The 24838-nt window shown below is 37.9% G+C and overlaps 1 pseudogene; it reads left to right on the forward strand.

The window, feature by feature from the left end:
• Positions 1-356: 356 nt before the first annotated feature.
• Positions 357-24838, forward strand: part of LOC122890929 — a 30500-nt pseudogene continuing 6018 nt past the window's right edge.

The following is a 24838-nucleotide window of genomic DNA, read 5'->3' on the forward strand; positions in this document are numbered from 1 at the left end:
GAAGTTATTCAATAAAAAGGGCATAGCTCTTGAATTGGAGTGGACATAGATTTTGTGGGTTTTGAAGCTTATACAATTTGAGGTTCTCTTTAAGATAAAACGTGTAATTAGGGTGCCTTGGTGGCTCAGTCAGTTAAGCATCTGCCTTCAGCTCAGGTCATGATCCCAGATTCCTGGGATCGAGCCCCACATCAGGCTCCACGAGGACCTCTGTTACTCTCCTCATCCAGCAGCTCCAGAAGCCCAGGGCTCCGTCCGATGCATCCCGTTCCTGGCAGCCCTTAATTCCGATCTCAGCCGCGAGGTCCCTGCTCGGTTCACTCGCTGCCCATGACCATTCTCCAGAGTCCGCAGAAATGGCGTTGCTGTTTCATAATGGTGGTTAGCATAAAGCAGACTTCTTCAGGACCAGGACAAATAGAGCACTTCTTTTCTCATAATACCAAGCAAAATTATAAAGCAGATTCTGTGGTCAGGTCAGTGAATTGAATCAGGAGGACAGAGCTGTTTATGACTACCTAGCAACTCACTTTCTGTGTTTCACAGGAAGAGGGCACAGCTCTGCGAAAAACCCAATGGCATACGGCATGCACGTTGCAATAGTGCATTAAACTTCTTCTCCTTACAGTTCCTGAGTTACAGTTCATTTTCATTGGCGCACACAAACGCTCCAGTCTGTAAAATTTAGTAGTGTGAACAGTGCCAGGCTAAAAGTAGACTGGAAAGAATTTGCTTATATATACAACTATGATAATTTGAGAGACTGTAACGAGCTATGGCTTAGCCTATCATTTATTCTTCCATCCTACCATAATCCTTTCCTGCCGCCCTCCTGGAGACATTCATGCTTTCGCTTCCCTCAGACAGATCATAGCAACTAAAACTCTAAATCTTGAATTTACTGAGCACTCGCTATGAGCCAGGCCCTGAAGGAAGTGTACTACCTATAGTACCTCATTTAAAATCATCAACACCACGACCCCTGGGTGGCTCAACTGGTTAAACATCTGCCTCTGGCTCAGGTCATGTCCCAGGTCCTGGGATCGAGTCCTGCATCAGGCTCCCTACTCAGGGTCCTCTTGCTTCTCCCTTTGCCTGTTGCTCCCCCTCCTCCTGTGCTCTCTTTCTCTCTCTGTGACAAATAAATAAATAATACTTTTAAACATAAATAAATAAAATAAAACCACCAATAACCCTGGGGAAGAAAGTACTAATATTATTATCCTCATTTTACAGCTATGAAAATTTATGCTCAGCTAAGGCAAGTAACTTGCTCAAGGTCACAGAGCTTATTAGTGTCTAATGCAGGATGAAACCGTGGAGGTATAGAGATTTTAGAGATGGAGATTTTAACTATATTCTCCACATCCCCAAGTGTTAATCCTGATAGGAGAGCAGGATCAGGCAAGAGGCAGATAGTGTCAGCCTGACAGTTACATACAGCTTCCCAAGATACCTCCCTGGGACAGATGCTATTTGTCTCCCTTTCCCCTCCTAAGGGAAGCCTGGTTTTGTTTGCAGTTGGAATACACCTAGCTAAATACATTTTCATCCCTCTTTGTGGCCAGAGCTGGCTGGCCATGTGACACGTGGCCAGTAACATGTAAATTAAATTCTGTGGGTGGTTCTGGGAAAGATTGTGTTTCTAACCTTTCCCAGAAGGAAACAAGGGACACTCTTGACCCAAATCTTCCTTCCTCCTTTCTTCCTGCCCCCAATGTGAACAAGAGGATGGGGGAACTTGAAGCTGCTGCTTTAAAGTTATAGGGGGAAATCCAAAACAAAACAAAACAAAGCTTGGCAATGAAATTGAACTCCTGAACCCCATCAGACTACCTATTCCCAGACAACTGGTTATGAAAGGGAAATAAATCCTTATTTATTTATGCTATTGCTGGCCCGGTCCTCCATTACCTGTAGCTGACACAGGTCGGCGAAGCCCAGCTTCTTCCCGGGGCTATGGTCTAGTCTCGTATCCCAAACATGTTTCCAAGTTCTGAACTAGCTAGGTACTTTGAGGTCGGCAATTTCCTTATTTTACATAATGCACTATTTCCTTTCTATCATTTGTTCATTCTCTTTTGCTTTTTGTGTCTATGTTTGTTTCCTCCACTCAATTTTCCATTCCTTTCAGGACAGGGAAACACTCTGCATATACCAGGAAATGATAAACATATGTTACATAAAATACAATCAATCTAATGGTAACTTGAACAGAAACATGTTTTTGGTGGACTTTACTCTCTTTTTATGTTCAAGGCTTGCCTTCAGGTGGCCTATGTTTTTAAATGATAAAAGCAAACATATGAGTTATATCAAATATTAGTGCTATCAAGCAGAAGACTAATGTTAAAATCATATGATGGGTGGCGTGTGAGTGGCTCAGTTGGTTGTGTCTGCCTTTAGCTCCGGTTGTGATCCTGGGATCTTAGGACTGAGCCTCCACAGCAGGCTCCATGCTCATCAGGGAGTCTGCTTCGCCCTCGTCCTCTGCCCTTCCCCCGCTCATGTTCTCTCTCGCTTGCTCTCTCAAATAAATAAATAAAATCTTTAAAAAAAAAAAAAATCATATGATGATCTCCAGCCTGTCTCTGTCAGTCCCTCATTCTCATGTAACTAACTAAATCAAGGAACATCTTGTAATTCGGCTTTTATGGAAGTCCCAACTGAAGAAGGACCACGCCCTGATGCAGTATTCTCAGGATGGCCGGGTAGAGGTCTCAGTTCAGTTTAGTGAAAGGAGACATTGTTTCTCAAAGCTACTGGAGCTGCTTTCTGAAAACATCCATCTATACCCATCCCTTTGACACCGATACAGAAAAGAAATCACCTGAAGATTAAAACGGTTGTCGGAGATGTGTGGCATCATAACTTAAAGCTACGGTGCTCCAAGTGTGGAGGCCCATGGAGATGCATCAGCTGCATCTGGGGTCGTGTTAGAAATTAAAATTCTCAGACCCCAGAAATCTGTGTTTTCACAAGCCCTCTAGGGTACTATGATCACGCTGACATTTGGGAATCACTGCTTTTTACTAGATTAACAATGATAGAAGGGAATAATTTAAGTGCCTGAGAAGAATCTGGACAAAGAAAGAGAGAAGAAATGGAAGAGGAAAAGGGAAAAGAAAGCAAACATGATATTCGATGGTGGGACGGTTTTCAAAATTATCCAGCGAAGTTCTCTATGTGTGTACAAACTGGTGAAGGGGTTGAGTTCTGGGTCCAGGTTGACACAGGAGGAAAAGAGAAATTGTGCCATCAAATAGAGGGGACAGGAGCAGCACCTGGGTGGCTTAGTCATTGAAGTGAATGACTCTTGGTTTCGGCTCAGGTCATGTCATGGATCACGAGGTGGAGCCCCTCTTCTGGCTCCATGCTTAGCGGGGAGTCTGCTCGAGACTGTCTCCCTCTGCCTCTTCCCCCACTCAGAGTCTCATGCTCCGTCTCTCTCTCTTCCTCTCTCTCTCATTTAAATACACCTTAAAGAAAAAATGGAAAAAAAAAAAACAGAGGGAACTGGGAAGGCCCCACTGGTGTCTGAATTACACAAGTACACAAGGAATCACCCTCAATTAGTTCTGCATGGTGACATTTGACAGAGAATCTAAGGTTCTTGTAAATACTTGTCTGCTCCTGTCCTTCCATCCTATCAGCCCCTGGACAAGGGTTCCTCCACGCTAGACACACAAACATGCAAACCTTCCTAGATGTGAGGAAGATCCATATAGCTTCAGAACTTCTTTAAATGGACTTTGATCAACTTCATTCCTTGCTCTCAGGTCTTGATGCAACATCCTGATATTGTTTTTTCTCTCAGATCACACATCAGATTCAAGGTCCTTCCTGGAAGTGGATTTCCTGTTATCTTTAAGGAATCTCTGGGGAAAAATATCCTTTCAAAAGCAGTTGCTGCAATTCTTCTTCAAAATGGGATTTTGACCTTGCACTAACATGGAATTTTGACCTTGCATTGACTTGCCATTCTCTCCTTCAAACCTGTGAGATCCTTCATTTCAGGGTATGATCTACCTTTGTGTCCTGATGACAAGTAACAGTGCCCAGCATGCAGTAAATACTCAGGACATGTGTAATGAGCAAATTAATGTCATCAATAGATACTAACCTTTCCAAGGACTCAGCTTCTTCCCCTCAACTCCTGTGCTGGAGACCTTCCCTTTGCTTCCCCAGTCCACTCGCCAGCCCCTCTACTCCCTTGCATTCTGACTTTTCCTGGGTTTGGCCAGTGGAGAGCTATGACGGGAGACTGGAAAGAGAGAGGACAGTGGAATCAGAGCTGCCTTTTCCCCTGTGGCATCACTTTGAATTGACTATAGCTCTTGACCTGAGGTCACTGATCCTTTCAAGGTGGCCTTCTCTATGCTCTTCTTCCCCATTCTGGTAACTTCTTCCCCTCATTCCTCTGGGATACAGAATAGTAGGAATTCTGCTGACCCTAGCAAGGCTGACTGCACTTTCCTCTGTGGTTCCTCTATACCCTGCCCAGACCCATTTTTAAATCATCCTCAAGTGATTCTGATATAAATGTGCCATCTGTCTACCACTGGGACATGGATTCATGTAACTGCCAAACATAAAAATATTGGAAAACCTACATAGCTTTAAATATTCACCAACAACTGGGTTGTTTGCAGTATATGGTGTTTTTGCATAAATATGCTATTTTAAATATTTCATAAGTATAATATTTTACACTGGAGGAGATATAAAACTTATACCGTCCCTACTCTCCTAAAGAGACAGTGCAGAGAGCACTGAGCCAATCTGCGTCTGTCTATAAAATGTTCTAGTAGAGCCAGAATTCCTGCCAATAACTTCATGCAAGCAAAGGATTTCAGAGAATGCACAAATATACATATAAAACATATTCCATTTGGTTTTCACATGCATGATACATTTTCTAAGGGTGCAATATCTTTGATTTATTACTTTTGCTTTCTGGTTTGTTAGGATATTTACATTTTAAACCTTTCTTTGCAGAAACAAAAGCACTTGTGGAACTTCAAAAATATATACTTTGAAATCTACATATTTTTAAAAGCCCATCAGAGGGCTCTCATTGGAACCTGGAGTGGAGCCCCAGTATATATTATCATGACGTAGAGTTGGTAGGAAATATTTTTACCTGTTTGTTTTTCTTAATATCCTTTTATAAATAGTATTTATATTATAAATTATAAATATATTATAAATACTATTTATAAATAGTACCACCATCTGGAATAGTGGATAAGAAAATCTGGGGGAATCAGAAGCCCTCACTTGTACTACCACGATGCACCGAGTCGTTAATTTTGCTGCTCCTTTGCTACCCTCACTTATAAAATGGAAGAGCTGAAGTAAATAACCTCTAGAGCTCTTTCCAAATCTGCAGTTTTTTATCCTGGTGTCATAATGGGGAAGAAAAAAAAAGGAAAGCATGTCTTTTCAAAACTCAGTCTTCATAGCTATATATAAGTAAAAATAACCCCAAATGAATTGAAGCCCTATGTATGTTATTTTCCAAGTTAAAACAAACAAACAAACAACTCAGCTATGCTTCTTGACAAGTTCTCTGAATTATTCCTGCCTATACCTTCTGCTTCATTCTCTTAGGATCAACATGCTTCGCCAAGTCCCCCATACGACCGCCCTTGTTTTGTGATTTCAGTCTGCAGAAGATCATCCTCCAGCCAGCCAGCCTCAGTGCTGTCGAACAACTTGGTATTTCTTATTTTGAACTTCTGTGCCAGATACATATGCTAAAACATACCCAAGTGTAGTCCTTTTTCTGTGGTTGCTGCTTCCTTCAAAGCTTCCCTGGCTTGGATGGACCCCTCAGTGTCACCTTCAATGACAGTATGACCTCCGCAACTTCTCCTTCACTGTCCTGACTCATTCAGCAAACATTTACTGGGCACCTATTTGGTGGTAGTATGCTGAACATTATCCCCGAATGCTTTTATGCTTTCACACATGAATATTTAAACTTGTCCACTTTATAACCACTCATCACTCAGACACATAAGTATTTGCTTGTGCTTGTTTGCATCAGGATACACCTGTGTGAATAAGGAAGTGTGTCTGCTCCCTTTAGTGTAGTCATGGCATGAGCGGTCAGGGTCACACTGCTCGGTCTTGAAGGCATTTTAGGTTTTGAGAACTCTGCTGGCACGGGTCCAGGCACTGTTGAATGAACCCTGTGGTAAGATGCTCAGATCTCTCACTACGCTGAAAGACTTACCCCCTAATGGGAGTGCTGCCCACAGACAGATCCTAGCATCAGCTTCCCTCAAACATTGCCTCAACCAAAGCATCATTTTGTCCAAGTCAAGTTCTCATCAAGGATGACCCATAACCAAAGACTGTTTGCCATGGAACCAGGAAGGCCCTGCTCTCTCACCTCCATTCTGGGAAGCTGTGACATGTCCTTCAGATCTTCCTAAGGGTTGACTGAGTCTTTTGCCAAGACTGCCTTAAAGCTTGATTTTTTTCTTCTTGCCTCCTCACTTTCTCTTTCACAAGCATTGATCCTAAGAACCCCTCCTGCCTGCTGATCTCTATCTTAGAGTTTGTTTCTCAGGTGCATCAACCTATAACACACATAATGGATTAGAAAAGTCCCACCATTTAATGAGTAAGAATATAGAGGGAGAGTGCACCGATAGCAAGACAAGATCTCAGCTTTCTACCCTCATTTTAGCTTTTTGAGAAGAGAAATGTGATGCAGAGACCATATGTGATATAAACAGAGCAAACTCATTCAGGTAGGTGCCTATACTTTTCTAGTCACAGTAAATCCTATAAAGCCCACACTGAGGAGGAGTAAACATTTATTGAGCAACTATTAAGTTCGAGGCATGTTATCCATATTATTTTATTCTGTCTTTACAGTTACTCCAAAAAGGCTAATATGCTCAGAGAGTTAAGGTGGCTTACCAAATATTACACCATTAATAAGTTAGTTAGAAGCGATAGGACTTGGACTACTGCAAAGGATATATGGATATAGGTTTTTAGCTCTTAAAAATAGGGATAAAGATTTAACTTAAATTTCTCTGTCTGCATGACTCTTAAATACAAGATTTTTAAAAGATTTGTACTCTGATTAAAGTGGAAACCAGTGTTGCCAACTTTGCGTTTCAATGGCATGTTGGAATGTCCTACCAACTCAGCTGCAGAGAAAAAGAATTCCTTCTTGCTCTTTGTGATTCATATACTCAACAGAACAAGACCTTTGCAGTCAAACATTATCACTTTCTGATGATAGCAACACACAATCTACCTATTGGTACATATCAAGTAATGTAGAATACAAGATTTTGGTAATTGAAGAAGAAAATAAAAGAAGACATTAAATCATATCTTTTTTTTTTTTAGATCAATATATCACTTCTTTGGCTCCTTTTGTCAAAGATCGCCACTCACCTTCCCCCATAAGCTATTTAAACTCCCATGAGGGCCTGTTTAATTTACGGCCCAGAGAAATGTGTTAAGTATCAGAGAACTGTGCCAATGGACTGCTTAACTGAGTTTTTGTTAATTGATCTCAAATTTTCTCAGCCTTTTACAAGATTTGAAAATTTCAGACTGAATTTGTACATGTTTTATGAGAGCCAGAAAAATCAAAGTGAAGGGGACCAGAGAGACCTTCAGAGTGAAGGTCTCTTTCTCATGTAGACAGTTTAATCGCTTCATGTGAAACAACACCATGCTATTAAAGATTCTTTGGGGGAGCCGGTTTCACTCAGAAAGCACTGGATTTCCTGCGAGTGTTGCAGTGTCTCGCCATTGGCTTTTCACCACTGGAAGGCTGCTGTTGGAATCCTGCAAAACTAGCTCTCTGTGATTAACATTCAGCAAACTGTAAGAAGGGACAATAGGTCATTGCTCGCAAAATTAAAAAGAAAAAATCCTTTTCCCTAGATAGGCCTCTATTCCGGTGGCGTTCATATCTTAAGTAATGTCAGGCCCTTATGGAGAATTCCATCTTGCTGATTTTTTTCAACTTCCTTCCAGCCTCTGTACTGGAGGAAATTAAATACCTGTCCTTGCAATCTTTATGTCCTGCATAAACAAGTGTCAGAAAAATTGTCATAACCCACAAAATGCCAATTTTTCTAATATCAGGAATTTTTGTCCTTCTCATCCAATGCTTTGAATTCTTCTAATAGTAACATTGACTTGTGAAACTGCAAACGCCTTTGATTAAAGTGGCTGAAAGTGATGAACAATGATCATGATCATTTATTAAACATACACTCACCTTTACTAGAGGCTAGTTATTAATTTATACAATTGACACATACATTATCTCAATAGCCCTAAAGGAATATTCAGAGAGGGTAAGTAAAAAGCAATACAACTACTGTGTAGTCCCATGCCTGACTCACTGTGATGTTAACCATTAACAGTACAACCTTGTCTGAGTGAAGCTAAAAGACAAGTGGTACCTCTTTCCTCTCTCCCATTTCCAGAAATACTATTTCTAGTCCTTCCACAGGTAAGAGAAGACGAGGAGCTTGATACACTCATCGTTTATCTTACAATGACTCTGAGAGCACTGGGCCTGGCAAAATTCTGGCACACAGAGGGCATGGCGCTTATTGCCTTGTGATCTTATTTGATAGACACATACACATGCATTGCAAATTATATATAACGTATATATAAATTACACATACACATAAAAAAACACAAAACAAATTCTGTAACAAGGAAATAATATCTAAGCGTTGATGGAAAAGATACAAAAATGTTTTCAATGGAGGAATTTAGAAAGGGAATTTATGAAGGGAATTCTGCCAGGATATTTATGCTTTGTCAATAGTTGGAAGGTATATATTTTGATACTATTGTACAAATGAGGAGGCTGAGGATAAAGTTAAGTACCTGGCACATGGCCACATGGATATTAAAGCTAATCATCTAAATGAAAGCATCTCCTCCGACTCTCAAACTGTCAACTTTCTTATCGTAACAACCTCACCATTTCCGGCTGATTTCCAACAGCTGTTTTTGTTATTGTTCTCAATGTTGTTTTCATTTCCTGCTCTCTTTTTACATAGAGATATTTTCAGAAAAAAATCTGCCTTTCAGCCAAGATCAATTTGTCCTACTTTAATTCTCACCAAATGATATAATACAGGGTCAACTCTGGCAATGGTCACCAAACTATGCTGACATCAAAATCACCTAGGAATCTGCAAAGACATATTCATGGTGTGTTCCTATCCCAAGACATTCTGATTTAATTAGCAAGAGCCATGATGTGGGAATCCAGGTGTCCTAAAACTCCCCAGGTGATTCTATTATGCAGCAAAATTTGAGAACCTCGTTCTATGCATTTTTTGGTCTTCTTTTGGGCTGATGTCTGAAAATCTCAGGTCATGCCATTGGGCAATATTATTTCCTCTTTATTTCAGTTATTTGTGGATCTCCAGGACCCTTCCCTCATTCCTTGAAGATATTAGTAATCGTCAGTCCAAAAGGACTTCTGCCATAATTCTTGGTGGTTTTCCTATCTAGGTAGACAATCCTTTCATTATCTTGTCCTTTCGGATTCTTGCCTCCTTCCTTGAATTGTGGTTGTCCTTTCCTCTCCCTGGGCCAATCATACTCTCCATGTGCTTTACCAATAACTGCACTGTTCCCCAAGTTCAATTTCAAGAGCATCTCTCTCTAGCCACCACATCCTATCTTTTAAGATCATTTACTTTTCTCCCCGACTCCAATAATTCAGTACTCAACTTTGTTTGCACCTATCTTTGGATCTCCAATTTTTCTACTACTTCTTCACTGTCTCTTACCCATCTCATAGTCTTACTTCCTTCCTCTCCAGCTTAGATTCTAGAATTTATTAGTATTATTACTCCCTTACACACACTCTCTCACCCTTTTTTCCTCCCCATAATAGTCCTCTGGCAAAATTCCAATCCTGGTTAAATACCACTCTGTATCTAGTTTTCATATGCACCAAAGGAGGAGAACAGAGTTAAGAGGGAAAAAAGCATTCAACCCTGCTGACTGGTTTCATTATAAAATGATGATCATTAACTTCAAGTAGGCCCTTAGTGCTGCTGGGCAATTCTATTCATTTCCCTAATTCGTTTGCTTACCATTTCCCTAGCCCTTCATTCTGAGCTGATGACCTAGATTCTTAACTCTGTTGAAAATTATGACTCAAATGGTGAGAAAAGGTCCACATGGGTCTACCACAAAACCCATCACGCCATTGTTTTTGGATGCTTCTGTACTTGATCTTCCCTCCAGTTCTAGGGATGAAACTTCTGCGCTCTTGTGTTAGGCTGCCTCTCCACAAGCACACTGAATTCTACAGCTCTCACTTAAGGACTTCCCTCAGGTTACATGCCCTTTTTTAGAGATCATTTCCGTTAATATACAAACACACTATAATAGTTCCTCTTTTAAGAAGAATAATCCTCTCTTCACTCCCTCTAGTAACTGCTTCATTTCTATGAGTGAATTTACTGAAAATCTTCTCACAATATTACCTGTCATCACTGACTCCATTTGCTGCACAGCCACACTATTTCCCTGAATATCCTCTTTTTATCATGAGCCCACGCCAACTGAGCTATTGTCCCTATACTGAAACAACTTTTTACATGGTCTTACATGACCTCCACACTTCTAAATCAGAAGTTCAATTCCTAGTCCTCATCTTGACCTCAGCAGCCTTTGGGAAGCCACAGAGTGAGTTATGGTTTTATCATCACCTGCTGCTCTAGAAACTGTTTCCAATGTCTTCACATTGCCTACCGAAATAAGTTTCTTTTCTTTCTATAAACCTCTATTTCTGATTTGTTGACCTAAAAATAAAAGGCCTGGAAAGAAAAGAAAGAAAGAAGGAAAGGGAGGTGAAGGAAAGGACAAAAGAAAAGAAAGCAAACTCATTTTTGATTCCTTCCAATATAACCTGCTATTCCTCTAGTGGGTCCACTCTCAGTAAATTACACCTGATTCCTTTCACTTGCCTCGAACAAAAGACTTAAGAGTCATTCGCAGTTGTTTTTCTCTCACATCCTGCATCCAGTCTGTCAGCTAATCCTGTTGGCTACTGTAAATATGTGTCTTGAGTCCAAGTACCTATTACCACCTTTACCACCACTACCCTGGTCCAAGCCACCATTGTCTCTCCCCTGGGCTGTTGGAAATAGCATTCCAAATGACTCATTGTTCCCGCTACCATTTCCCTACAGTTTCCTCTCCACCTGCAGTGGGAGGTTTCCTTTTAAAACAGAAGACATATCAGGGTTCCTGGGTGGCTCGTTTAAGCATCTGACTTCAGCTCAGGTCATGATCTCAGGTTCCTGGGATGGAGTCCCGCATCAAGCTCTGCACTGAACTCCCTGCTCCATGGGTAGTCTGCTTCTCCCTCTGCCCCTCTCCCAGCTCATGATCTCTCTCTCTCTCTCTGATATAAATAAATAAAGTCTTTAAAAGATATATATAAGACACATCATGTCACTCTTCTGTTCTGTACCTCCCAGTAATTTACTGTCCCACTTAGACTAAAAGCAAAGTCACTATTTGTCTTGTTTTGTTAAGTTTTTATTTAAATTCTAGTTAGTTAATAGAGTGCACTATTGGTTTCAGGAGTGGAGTTTAGGATTTGTAACTTACCTCTAACACACAGAATCTGCATGGATCCTTATAGAGATGTTATAGTGGCAGATTGCTCCAAATACAATCAGAATCCCACTGCCATAAAACTCTCACGCTATGAGCTCAAAAAGTAGATGAAAAGCATATGATTCTCAGCAATCCATCCTACTGGTCTATGTCCACAGTCACTTTCTGATGGTGGTGATTGCTTCTAAACACATGTTCAGGCTAAAGTATCAGTGCCTGTAATTTACTCAAAGTTTTCCTTTTTCACTCTCACAAAATTTCCATTTTCTAGCTTGTCCTGAAACTAAAGTAAAATTTCTTTCCTGAAGTTACTTGATCTCTCATGTGTTCCTAAACTATATCTTTAAAAGCATCCTCCTGCTGTACCTAACAGACATTGTTCTAAGAAGATGTCAGGATTTCTTATTTCCCTAATTATCTTAGAAAATACAGGAAGTTTTCAGACTGCAGTGAGTTCCCAAAAACAAAATGCTTCTGCACTCAACACCTTCTAGGCATCACTCTGCTGCCATCACAAGTTAGAGATTTTTAATGTGCTACTAGATTATTGTTCTGATAACAAAATAAGAATTAAGAAAAACCCTCTTCCGGGCGCCTGGGTGGCTCAGTGGGTTAAGCCGCTGCCTTAGGCTCAGGTCATGATCTCAGGGTCCTGGGATCGAGTCCCACATCGGGCTCTCTGCTCAGCAGGGAGCCTGCTTCCTCCTCTCTCTCTCTCTATCTCTCTCTGCCTGCCTCTCTGCCTACTCGTGATTTCTCTCTGTCAAATAAATAAATAAATAATCTTTAAAAAAAAAAAAAAGAAAGAAAAGCCCTCTTCCATGATAACGGGCAATGTTTGCTTCAAAATTGTTGATCAAAAGTCATGTAAGTAAACAGAGAAAATTATCCAAACTAATTCAATTTCTTTCTCATCTCAAGATGGTGTTTAGCACAGGAAAATTTGGAAAATAAGACTACTCTTCTTGTACTTACTCGAACATAAAAACTCTCTGTCTCCCTAGGCCTTGAATTATCACCTTGTACTTTTCTAAAAACAAAAGTACATTCAGTTTACAATGCATATTTCTAAAGGAAAATAAACACATTTTATTCAGATGTTTGTGAAACCAAACACGGACACCGTCATCCAAGGAGCAGACTTTATGGGAAAGAAAAGAGAAAAGATGGTTCTGGGATAGTTCAAATCCCAAAGGAAGAGAAAGACACATATCACTTAGCAAGAATTCCCACCAGAAGCAGGGACACATGCATTTGAGACAACGAAAAACTGAATGAAACCCAAAAACAATAGACAGATAAGAAGGTTTAGATGAGTGAAAACTATTTTTTGTTGTTTACATTACAGTGTCACAACTAGATTTTAGGGCAATTTTCCAGTGGTGAGTTTTTAAAGTTCATTCAAGTATAAAAGTTGTTCAAGGTATTTATAAACATTGGCTTGATAGGAAAAAACAGAGTGTTAAAAAGTCTCATATTAAAATTTTTGCTTGAGATGTATTGATGAGAGAAAAATTCATGTCTGTATTCTAAGGAAAAGTAACAGATGAGTAAAAGAGTTGTAAGAGCTACTTTGGAAATTCTCTCCCTAAAATGTTCTTTACAAGTGTAGGTTACCACCAGCTAACACACTACTTCTTGCACACTTGGTGTATGGGGCAGCCTGGCGGTTAATTCTCTTCCAGCAAGAGTTTTAGTCTGACTTGAAAGAAAGAAAGTACTGAATGCTATAATGTTTTCTGTTGGTGTACTTTCTCAAATAATATTAAGGTTTACTGCAATCCTACACAAAATCCCAAATAGATTATTTTAACTTGGCAAATAATTTTAAATTTCCATAAGATCAAATGGGCAAGAAAAACCAATGTTTTTGTAAAGATAAAAACAGTAAAATGAGAGGGGACACTTGAGTGGCTCAGTCGGTTAAGCCTCCGACTTTTGATTTTAGCTCAGGTCAAATCTCAGGGTTGTGAGATTGAGCCCAAAGTCAGGCTCCAAACTGGGTGTGGAGCATGCTTAGGATTCTCTCTCTCCCTCTACCCCTCCCCCTTCTCTTTTTCTCTGTCTCCCTTCCCTCTAAAACAACAACAACAACAACAAAAAACAAAAGATATGAGGAACTTGTCTTACCAGATGTTAAAATTTATTATAAAGCTATAATAATCAACACTGTGGAGCTAAAACAAGAAAAAACAGACCAATAAAATAGAATAAAGAGCTCCAAAATACAGTTATAAAAAACTGGTATATGACACATATGCGACCATTAAGAAAATATGTTGTATGCATCAAAATATACAATAAATAAGAAAATGTATAAGTAGGAAAAAATATTTAGTAAACAGTTCTAGAAAATTGATCACTTATTATTTGAGGGGAAAAAACAAGTAATTCTAAGTACATAAGTTAAACTGTAAAACTTCAAAGCAGAAAAATCTGTGTGAGGAGAGAATGCAAATAAATATTTTCAATGCTTTGTATGGAAAACTCACAAAGAAAAAAGTTATTTAATTCAATTTTTTGCAAAAACAATCAAGAAATGCCACATCAGAATTAGAAGGTACACACTAAGATGGAAAAATAAATATGAATCCAACAAATATGGATGCAGATAATGTCCTTAATATTTAATGAGTTCTTATGAACGTAAATGTATTATGGTACATAGCAAATTAAATTGAAAAAGAATCATAAATGGAGAATACACAAAAGAAAACATTCAAATGTCTATTAAATATAGGAAATAGATAATATCCTTAATAAGTGAAGACTATAATTTAAAATAATAAAAATTTGTTTCTAAATTATAAAAATATTAAAATTTATAAATAAATTTAAATATATACACATACACTCAACAATAATACTGACAGCTGCAAAAATGGAGGGAAAGAGCAATATGATAGATTGTTGGAATTATAAGTTGGTAAAAGTTTTCCAGGAGAAAAATACAGATATTTATCAGAATATTTTTAAAATATACTCAAAACTGAAACACTTTAAATCTCCATCAGTAAGTAAATGGTTGAATAAATGATGGTTAGCAAGACTGTGACTTTGGATAATATTTCATAGCAAAAAGATCATAATAGGTTATTTTAAAAAGTATCAAAATCATATGCAATATGATCACAGTTTGTTCACACACACGTTTTCAAAGGAAAAGATCCCAGGAAAATAGAAGAATATGTTTTTTGCAATTTTTTGAGTACTTCGGATTTGCTTTATTATCTTGGTATGTTCCAGAATATTCACAAGAGGTATGTATTGTTATTTTTAGAAATTATTTAAAGTAACACCTATTTGCAGCCACCAGGCAGATGATGTCGGGACTTGACCAGAATTATATGAGCTAATCTGTGTCCTCAAGGAGCATCTAGTTGGACTCCATACAAGCACCTATTTCTCATAAGAGAAAATCCAAACCCATATGCCAGGGAATATCAAATATCAAAATAGAGAATCATTTGTCTTCTCAAATTCGGAGGCACGGGGAGTCTAAAGTCAGGGAAGAGTACATGAGGTGGGTTCTGAAGGAAGATAGGGATTTGTCTAATGAGAAAAGATAAGTGATAAAGACTTGAAAAGAGACGGTCAGGACTGGCCGTGACAATATATCTCATATTCTCTATCTTTTCAATGGTCACTTTAAAGTTGTTAGGTATCTGGAAAACCAACAGAAATATACCACTAACATATCAAATCCAGCGTTTGATGACTTTCATTTTCTAACAGAGATCCTATAATAGCTCGTCTCTTTAAGAAAGAGACAAATCTCGTCTTTAAAACTGACAAGTGAGTTATTTAAATGGAGGAGCATTCTAGAATTTGTTCATAATTGTAGATGGGGAACAAGTTTGGCATTGTGACTACATCTAAATTCCTTAGAGACAATGCAGCTATCCACTCCTAAAAAGTGGCTGTGGAGAGCAGGACTCATATATGTGCTACGCAGGAAAGACAGAACTTTCCCATGACCTAAAGAGACTCTGCAAAATGACCACAGATGGTTTATACCAGGAAAGCTGGAAAAATTATATGACGTCCTGTGAAAAATCTTAGTTTGGAAAAAAAGTAAGAGGAAACAAATAAATAAGAGGTCACCAGCAGCCTCCAAATTAAAAGAGGTCTCTCTGAATCAGCGTCTCTGAGATTTTAACATATGGACTTTCAAATCACAGAGGTCTGGAGAGAAGATGAGAACCAAAGTGAGTTCCAAATCCCTGAGTTTTATTATCCCATTGTTACACACTAAAGAGATTTATGAGAGCCTCGCCCATCAATGTTTTTAGTGTACTAAAGCAATGTACGTTCTCACCAGACCTTTTTATAAAGAAGTAGTACAGTGTGCCAGGAAGGGCACTGAGTGAATGGTTCATAATCAGAACTCTGGGTACCTTGATAATTATCCTAGGAAAATGACACCACATCCTTAACCTCACAGGGTTTTTGTTTTCATTCTCAGCAATGTGAAGACCATGTTTAAAAGGAGAGTAACGACAGTCCGAATCCGGCCGGGAAGACTGCGGCTCAGTAGCACTATTCAGGAAATCCCAGTTGAATTCATAAAAAGTCCAAAAAGAGTGAAATATCCTATAGACCACCAGGGAAAAGCCTTATGGTCTCCAGAGCCATAAATTCTACAACATTAGAGCTAGAAACCTTTGGGCCTGATCCCTTCGTTTTACCTGAAACCTTCATTTTATCTGACACTGATGAATGAGATCTAAAGACAGGCTTGAGGTAAACAGTACTTTAATTAAAAGGTAAATAATAGTGTGAGGTTTAAATGATATCTGTAAAAAGATGCGTAATCTTTTACGGATGTAAAAGCTCAAGGCACCAGAGAAATTAAGTGTCTTGTCAGAAGTGAGACAGCTGAGTGTCAGAGCTAGGAGTTGAACCTGGGGCTACCCTTTCCAGCACCATCCTTTTTTATTTTTTTTTGGAAAAGAACGAATGTTCTATTCTTTAGTGCTTATTAGAATACCTAATAAGTCACACAACCAGTGATTCATTATGTCACTCACAGGGAGGAAATTATCAAGTATTTCTCTTGTACAACTGGTTGTGAACAGGGCAGCAACACGTTCTTAAAGAATTTGCTCTACCTTTTTTAACAGGAAGGAGCTGGTGGGACCCAGCTGGGGCTAAGAACGGCTAAGTACACCCCAAAGAAGTGCTAAGAAAAATCTATCTACTATCATAAAAATGAAAAAGAAGTAGGCTGAATTACCCATCTGAAAGATAGTTTGGAAACTGAAACACAAGCTAATAACAACTTATTAGAAAAATTCACGTTAACATTCTTTTAAAATCTCACTGAGATGTTTTGTATAATTGAAGATGCAACCTCAAGACATCAATGCTTTTTACTTTTATGCGAAATGTTGGTATGGAAGCAATGACACTTTTTTTCACTCACCCTTAATGAGAGAACAATAAATCATGGTTTTGCATAAACAAAGAATTTTAAGAGGCTGTCATTAAGAGAGCTCACGATGGGGTTAGCTGGGCTCAGCTGAGTCTTGGTACTGAAACTAACTGGCTATGTGACATGTTATCTTAGTCATTGCTTTATGGTGAATGCCTAGCAAAGGCTCTGACACTAAATAAACTGGTAATAAAAATTTATTGAATTTTTAGTCCTTAGTTCATTTTTCCAGAAAATGGGACTTCGTGCCTCTCTCTCTCTCTGTCATCACACACACCTCCCACACACACACAATCAAGACTTTGTTTAGAAGATAATGTAGCATATCATTTCTTGTTTTTTCTATTTCTTGGTCATTTCTGAGAACAGCTTCTTTGCCTTGGATGGTGACATTTGTAGAACAACAATATTAAAGTATGTCATGAATAGTTTAACCACAGGTTTGATGGGCACAAATAAATTCACATTTTAAAGTCTAAAATAACTGTTCAATTACTTTGATCACTCTAGATAAAGTATTTCAGTCCACTTTGTGCTCTATGGACATATCTGATCGGAATGTCTTTGTCTAACATTTATTTTTCTGAAGGAAGCAAAAGAAGCTGAGAACTATTTAGATGGTATATCAGATGACCACAGAAACACAAAGTTCCTTCAACAGGCTTTGAAACCTGTTCTTCTGAGCACTGGCAGTATTAATAAAAATTAAAAATCATACAAGAAGAAAGTCAAAGCACCCCAAACACCGAAATGTGTAACAGATATGATGCCCTGAGGAAAGCAGAAGACAGGAAACAGAGAAAGTTCTATTTAGTGGATGATGAATTACCCTTAAGGCTTTTGACCTCCTAATTTAAATTTGTATTTTCTTTTGACTGTAAGCCCAGTTACAACTAGACTATTAGACTCCCCTTTAGCAATACAGACAAAAAGAATTTAATTAACATCCTAGGATGATTTAGCACAAATGATTTTACATTCCTCCATTCTACTTTCCTCATGTTTAACTGAGACTGTTGGAATAGATTATTCCTAAAGCCCTTTTTTGCTGGAAAACACTGTGAATTATCAGGTTAATAATAAAAATACGATCCAGACGATGAACTGTGTTATACTAATTTCATGTTTTAGTTCATTTACTCAATAATAATGGTCAGTGGTTATTGAACCAAGAACTTTTCTAACACTTCATACATGTAAACACTTTTAATCTTTCCAATACCGCTATGAGATAAATACCATTACAATTCCAATTTCAGTAATGAAAAAAGAAAAACACAGTGACCACAAAGCTTGTGGTCAGGCAGTGTAGCCAGAGTTCAAACCCAGGCTATGTGGCTCAGACCCCACGTGTTGGAGCACTCTGCAATCGGACTCCCTGCTCCGTGGGGAGCCTGCTTCCTCCTCTCTCACTGCCTGCCTCTCTGCCTACTTGTGATCTCTGTCAAATAAATAAATAAATAAAATCTTTAAAAACAGAAACAAAGAACTATGAGTATTGGTTTCTCAAAACCAATTAATTAAAATGTAATTATTGTTCTGACCAAGGCTATCATAAAATATGGAATAGATGAAGGTAAAAAATTGTGCAAATGGAGCACTGGGTGTGGTGAAAAAATAATGAATACTGTTTTTCTGAAAATAAATAAATTGGGAAAAAAAATAAATTAAAAAAAAATAGAAAAAAAATTGTGCAAATGGTAAGCTAAGTACACCTTTAATATTAAATGATTGTGTATGTGTGTGGGTGTATATGATTTGTTAAGATAGTAGAAGTCAGCTAAAATTGTGACCCCTTATCAACAATTCCTGAAGCAAAAAAATAGATAGTAAGGTTTTAGGTATCTATTGTAGGTTGTTAAGCTTGTATGTACTTAATAAGACAATTCTTAAGATCTAATTTAGATTAAGTCAAAACATGTGGTGAACTTACTATGTAACAGTGAACAGCTTCTGACATTATGACAAAGGACATAATGATATGAAAGAATGAGAATGATGGCATTTCCTTGAGGAAAAACTCTACCAGAAAATTGAAGAGCTGCCTAATCTTTCTTTACCACCTCCGTGGTGGGTAATGACTCCGCTGCTGATGGTTAGAGACCGCGAGTGACAGAAGTAATGAAAATTCGCTGGTGATGACAGGGGTTATGCGCCTCCGTTCCACCATTTCCAAAAGGGAAAAACATTTCCACTGGGAAAAAGATGTAAAAAGCACACAATCAACCAAATAAATTATGAAATACTAACCATAGTCACTGCTCATAACTGTAAAAATCATGATTAAAGGAATTAAGATAAAAAAGAAACATTAGCAATACTGAGCCCAAATAATCTGCTTCTTTTCCTGACATTTCAGTAATGCAACATCTATCATTATCTTAATGAATGTGTACAATACGCAAACAGCATGTGAACTCAATTACTACCAATAAATGCCTTCAAAGAATATGCTATCAACTACAGTTTCTCATAATGCACTCTCCTGGGTTATTTCTTTCTGTCTGACATCCCAAAAGGGGTAATAGAAAATACCAGAAAGCAAACAGTATGATTCCACTTACACGATGTATAAAAAAGGCAAAATTAATCTGCACTATTTGAAGTCAGAATCTGGTTTAGAAGGATGGCAAAAAATGGGAGGGGGCATAGAAGAAGCTTCTAAGTTTCTTGTAATATTCTTTTTCTTGATCTGGTTGCTGATTACTAGATGTGCTTAATTCATAAAGTTGTCATAATAAATACATATTTGGTATGTTTGCTAGACTTTAAAGGTTTTTTTAAAAATATAAAATCCTTTTTAAAAATTTTTTTTTAAAATTATAAGGGGAACTGGGTGGCTTAGTCAGTTAAGTGTCCAATTCTTGGTTTCCGCTCAGGTCATGATCTCATGGTCATGAGATTGAGCCCTGCGTCCAGATTCTCTCTCTCTCTCTCTCTCTCTCTCTCTCCCCCTCTCTCCCCCTATCCTCTGCTGTCTCTCTAAAAGTGAATGAATAAAATCCTTTAAATATTTTTAATTAAAGTTTTTAAAAAACAAAATACATTCATATGTACATTCATATGTACCAGCAAAACTCAGAAAATATAATTTTAAAAAGATTTTCACATCTATTAGACTGATTAACTAAAAAAAAAAAAAAAAAAAAAAAAAAATGACCACACCATGTGCTGCTGAGGATGTGAAGCACCTGAAACTTAAGCATTGCAGCTGGGAATAAAAAAATAGTATAGCTAGGCAATTTCTTATAAAGTCTCACACATATTATGACCCAACAAGTATATATACTAAGAAAATTAAAACTTATATTTAGATAAAAACTTGTACACAAATGCTTATAGCATTATTCATTATCTCCCAAACTGGAAACAACCAAAATATCCCTCAAGGAGTGAAGGCATAAGCAAGTCTGTGGTACATCTATACAATGAACTACTTCTCAGTAATGAAAAGGAACACACAACTGATACACACAAGGATATGGATAAACCCCAAATGCACCATGCTTGGTGAGAAAAGCCAGTCTCAAAATATACCGTACAACGACTACATGTATATGACGTTCTGGAGAAGGCAAAATTATAGGGATGAAGAAGAGGTCAATTAGGTCCCAGGAATATGGGGATAATTTACTACGAAGGGCAGCATGAAGGAAACTTTTTGGGCAATTGATATGGTTCTGTGTCAGGAGTGTGGTGATGGTTACACAAATCTATGCATGTGTTAAAATTCATTTAACTATGCACCAAAGAAAATTAAAGTTTACTGTGTACAAACTGAAGAATTAAAATTGGGAAAGAAATCTTATTAGTTTCAACAAAGATATCAAGGGCATTAGAATAAATATAACAAAAAAGAAGCCAATCTGTTAGAGAAAAAAATAAATAAATTGTGGATTGAAAGACAGAGAATATCTAAATTAATGGACAGATTTACTAAATGATTCAGAAGAGTGATAAAGATGGTAGATGTCACCAAATTGATCTGAAGAATTGATACTTTTCTAAAAAATACCAGTGTTTGGGTTTTATTTATTTATTTTTTTTTTAGTTACTTGACCAAAATGATTCTAAAATTTATATGGCAGAGAAATGGGCCAAAAATAGCCAGCCAGCTTTTTGAATAAGATGAATATGATAAATAGACCCATCCTACCTGAAAATAAAACTTACTATGAAGCTATGATAACTAAAACTGACTTGGTACATTGTTAAATAAACAGACCAATGGAAAAATAATAACAATAATAATAACAACAATAATAATAATATCCCAAACAGATCTCACACATATAAACTTTAATGATCAGAAAATGGATTGACTATTAGAGGAGAAAACACAGATATCTGATAAATGTAAGGATCATTAATAGTCATGAGAACCAAAGGACCTAGAATAAACAAAACTGCTCTGCAAAAGAAGAACAAAGTTAGAAGACTTATTCTACCAGACTACAAACCTTACTTAAAGCTACAATAATCAAGAAAGTATTATATTGCTATAAAGACAGACAAACAGATTTGAGCACCTAAGTGGCTCTGCCCGTTGGGTGTGGGACTCTTGATTGGCTCAGGTCATGATTTCAGGATGGAGAGATCAAGCCCCACACTGGGCTCCATGCTGGACATGGAGCCTACTTAAGATTCTCTCTCCCTTTCTCCCTCTGCGCCTCCCCCTTCTCACGTTTTCTCTCTCTCTCTAGAAGAAAAAGGAATTAAAGAAATTAAAAAAAAATGTTTAAAGATTGACAGATCAATGGGACAAAATAGAGTCCAGAAATAGATGCACACACAAATACGACCAATTGATTTTTTTAAGATTTTATTTATTTATTTGACAGAGATCACAAGTACACAGAGCAGCAGGCAGAGAGAGAGAGAGGGAAGCAGGCTCCCCGCTGAGCAGACAGCCTGATGTGGGGCTCAATCCCAGGACCCTGAGATCATGACCTGAGCCTAAGGCAGAGGCTTAACCCACTGAGCCATCCAGGCGCCCCGATCAATTGATTTTTGACAGAGCTGAAAAAGCAAGTTAGTGGAGAAAGCAGAGTCTTTTATATAAAAGGTACAGGAATAATTGGAATCCATATGCAAAAAAAAGAAACTTTTAAGTCTTATTTTTACATTATATACAAAAATTAACTCCAAATGGATCACAGGCCTAAATATAAAACCTAAAGCTATAATCCTATAATCTTTTAGGGAAAAAAATTTAGGATAAAGCTTTTGTGACTTTAAGTTAAGCACTAGTTTATTTTTATATGACACCATATGTACAATACATGGAACAAATTGATAAGCTGGACTTTATCAAAATTAAAAACTTCTATTCTTTAAAAGATCCTCTTGATAGAATGAAAATACAAGCCACAGACTAGGAAAGAATATTTGCAAATTATAGAAAGGACTTGTCTCCACATATTAACAACTTTAAAAACTCATTGATAAGAATACAAAAAAACAATAAAAATATGGACAAAGTATTTAAACAGACATTTTACCAAAATAAAATATATAGATGGCGCATGAAAAGATTCTCAGCTTCCCTGTCCATTAGGGACAAGGAGATTAAAACCACAATGAGATACCAACACCCATCCATTAAAATATCTTAAATTTTTTAAAACTTACGCAAATGAGGGTCTCCTAAGTCAGCTGGGCTACCATAACAAAATACCATAGATTAGGTGGCTTAAACAATAGGAATTTATTTTCTCACAGTTCTGGAGGCTGGGAAGGTCAAGATCAATTTACAGACTGATTTGGTTCTCGGTGAGAGCTCTCTCCTGGCTTGCAGAGGGCTGTTTCTTGCTCTGTCCACACTTGGCCTTTTCTCTCCCTTCCTCTTCTCAAAAGGCTACTAATCCCATCATGAGGGCCCCATCCTTAAGATCTAATTTATCCTACTTACTCCTAAAGGCCCCATCTCCAAATACCATCACATGAGCTATTAGGACTTCAACATATAAATTTTGGGGGGACAAATCCCCATAAGAGAGGGGATTATACAAGGTGTGGGCCACCAGGGAGGGCACGGAGTCCTGGAGCTAGAAGAGTTCTATCTAGCATATATCCTTTAGATATGTATAGATTACTTTATTTCAAAAGAAAATATCAATGTAAAAAAACGAGGGGGCTTATTTTCTAGGGAAAGAAGATAAGATTTATCATCAGATTTTTGAAGTACTGCTTTGTGCTGGGAAAAAAATAGAGCAACATTTAAGATACTGAAAGAAAGAATATATAAACAATGAGTTTTATATTCACTTTCAGATATAAAGGGCTTAGGCAAACTTTTATCAATATGCAAGAACTCAGGGAATACAGTTTCTCTCCTCTTCCTTAGGCACCTACTACAAAATGTACTTTACACAACCAAAGTGAGTAGAAAATTATCAATATGAAGACTGAGGATGAGTATTGAGGATATAGTTACTTGAAGAACTAACACTAAGTGAGGAATAAAGGAAGAGAGTACACTGTATAATACCCTCTATATTTAAGCAAGGTAATGAAGTTATAAAAAATTGGATATGACATGTAGAACATGTTCAAAAAACACTGCAATGTTTCCCAGTCATTTTAAATCATGGTGGTTTTTAGTATGATTATTTTAAGACTAATGTTTGTAACATGGAATAAAGTAATAGAGCAAATTCAAAAAATTTTAATTTTGTATCTGCTGCGTTCGTGAGAACCAGGATTCTTGAAGTAGGAGGAAGAAGTGATAGCTTAAGTATAAATAAAGAGAACCCATACTTACTTGGTCCATTAATTTATAACGAAGGAGCCAAGAATGCACAACGGAGAAAGACCGTCTCTTTAATAAGTGGTGCTGGGAAAACTGGACAGCTACGTACTAACGGGAGGTGGGAGGGAGCCACTCTTACACCATACACAAGTATCAACTCCAAATGCATTAAAGACTGGAAAATAAGGGCACCTGGGTGGCTCTGGGTTAAGCCGCTGCCTTCGGCTCAGGTCATGATCTCAGGGTCCTGGGATCGAGTCCCGCATCGGGCTCTCTGCTCAGCAGGGAGCCTGCTTCCCTCTCTCTCTCTCTCTCTCTGCCTCCCTCTCCGTCTACTTGTAATTTCTCTCTGTCAAATAAATAAATAAAATCTTTAAAAAAAAAAAAAAAGACTTGAAAATAAGACCTGAACACATAAAACTGGAAGAAAACACAGGTGGCAAATCTTCCTGAGAGGAGTCCTGGGTAGTCAGGCCCTTCCCGCTGAGTCAGTTAGCTCCTCAAAGGAACTGACACTCAGCCCTCGCCTCACTCAGTGACAACAGTCTCACTCAGTGACAACAGTCTCAGCTCCTCTTTTCCTGGGAAGAAACTCGTGTTCTGGGGAGGAGGAGAGGCAGTATCTGTACATCTTCCTAAAACAGGATTTTTCAGGCTGTAGGCAGGCTAAACCTCAATTTACAGAGAAAAGGGGCATCTGGCTGGCTCAGTTGGTAAAGCATGTGACTCTTGATCTGGGGGTCATGAGTTTGAGTTCCACACTGGGCATAGAGATTATTTTAAAAATAAATAAATAAATAATAAATAAATAAGTAGCAAAAAATAAATTTCAAGGGAAAAAAAAAATCTCTAACTCTGCAAAGACAAAGTTCAACCAGTACATACAATCTGTAGGACCAAACAGAAATGCTTATGCCTCAATCTGAAGGCATAAATTTCCTTTGCTGGATTTCAGAGCTTGTCTGGGAATAATGGGCAGGGCGATCATCCTCTATCTGCCT

Source organism: Neovison vison, chromosome 12 (genome assembly GCF_020171115.1).
Source record: "Neovison vison isolate M4711 chromosome 12, ASM_NN_V1, whole genome shotgun sequence".
NCBI lineage: Eukaryota > Metazoa > Chordata > Mammalia > Carnivora > Mustelidae > Neogale > Neogale vison.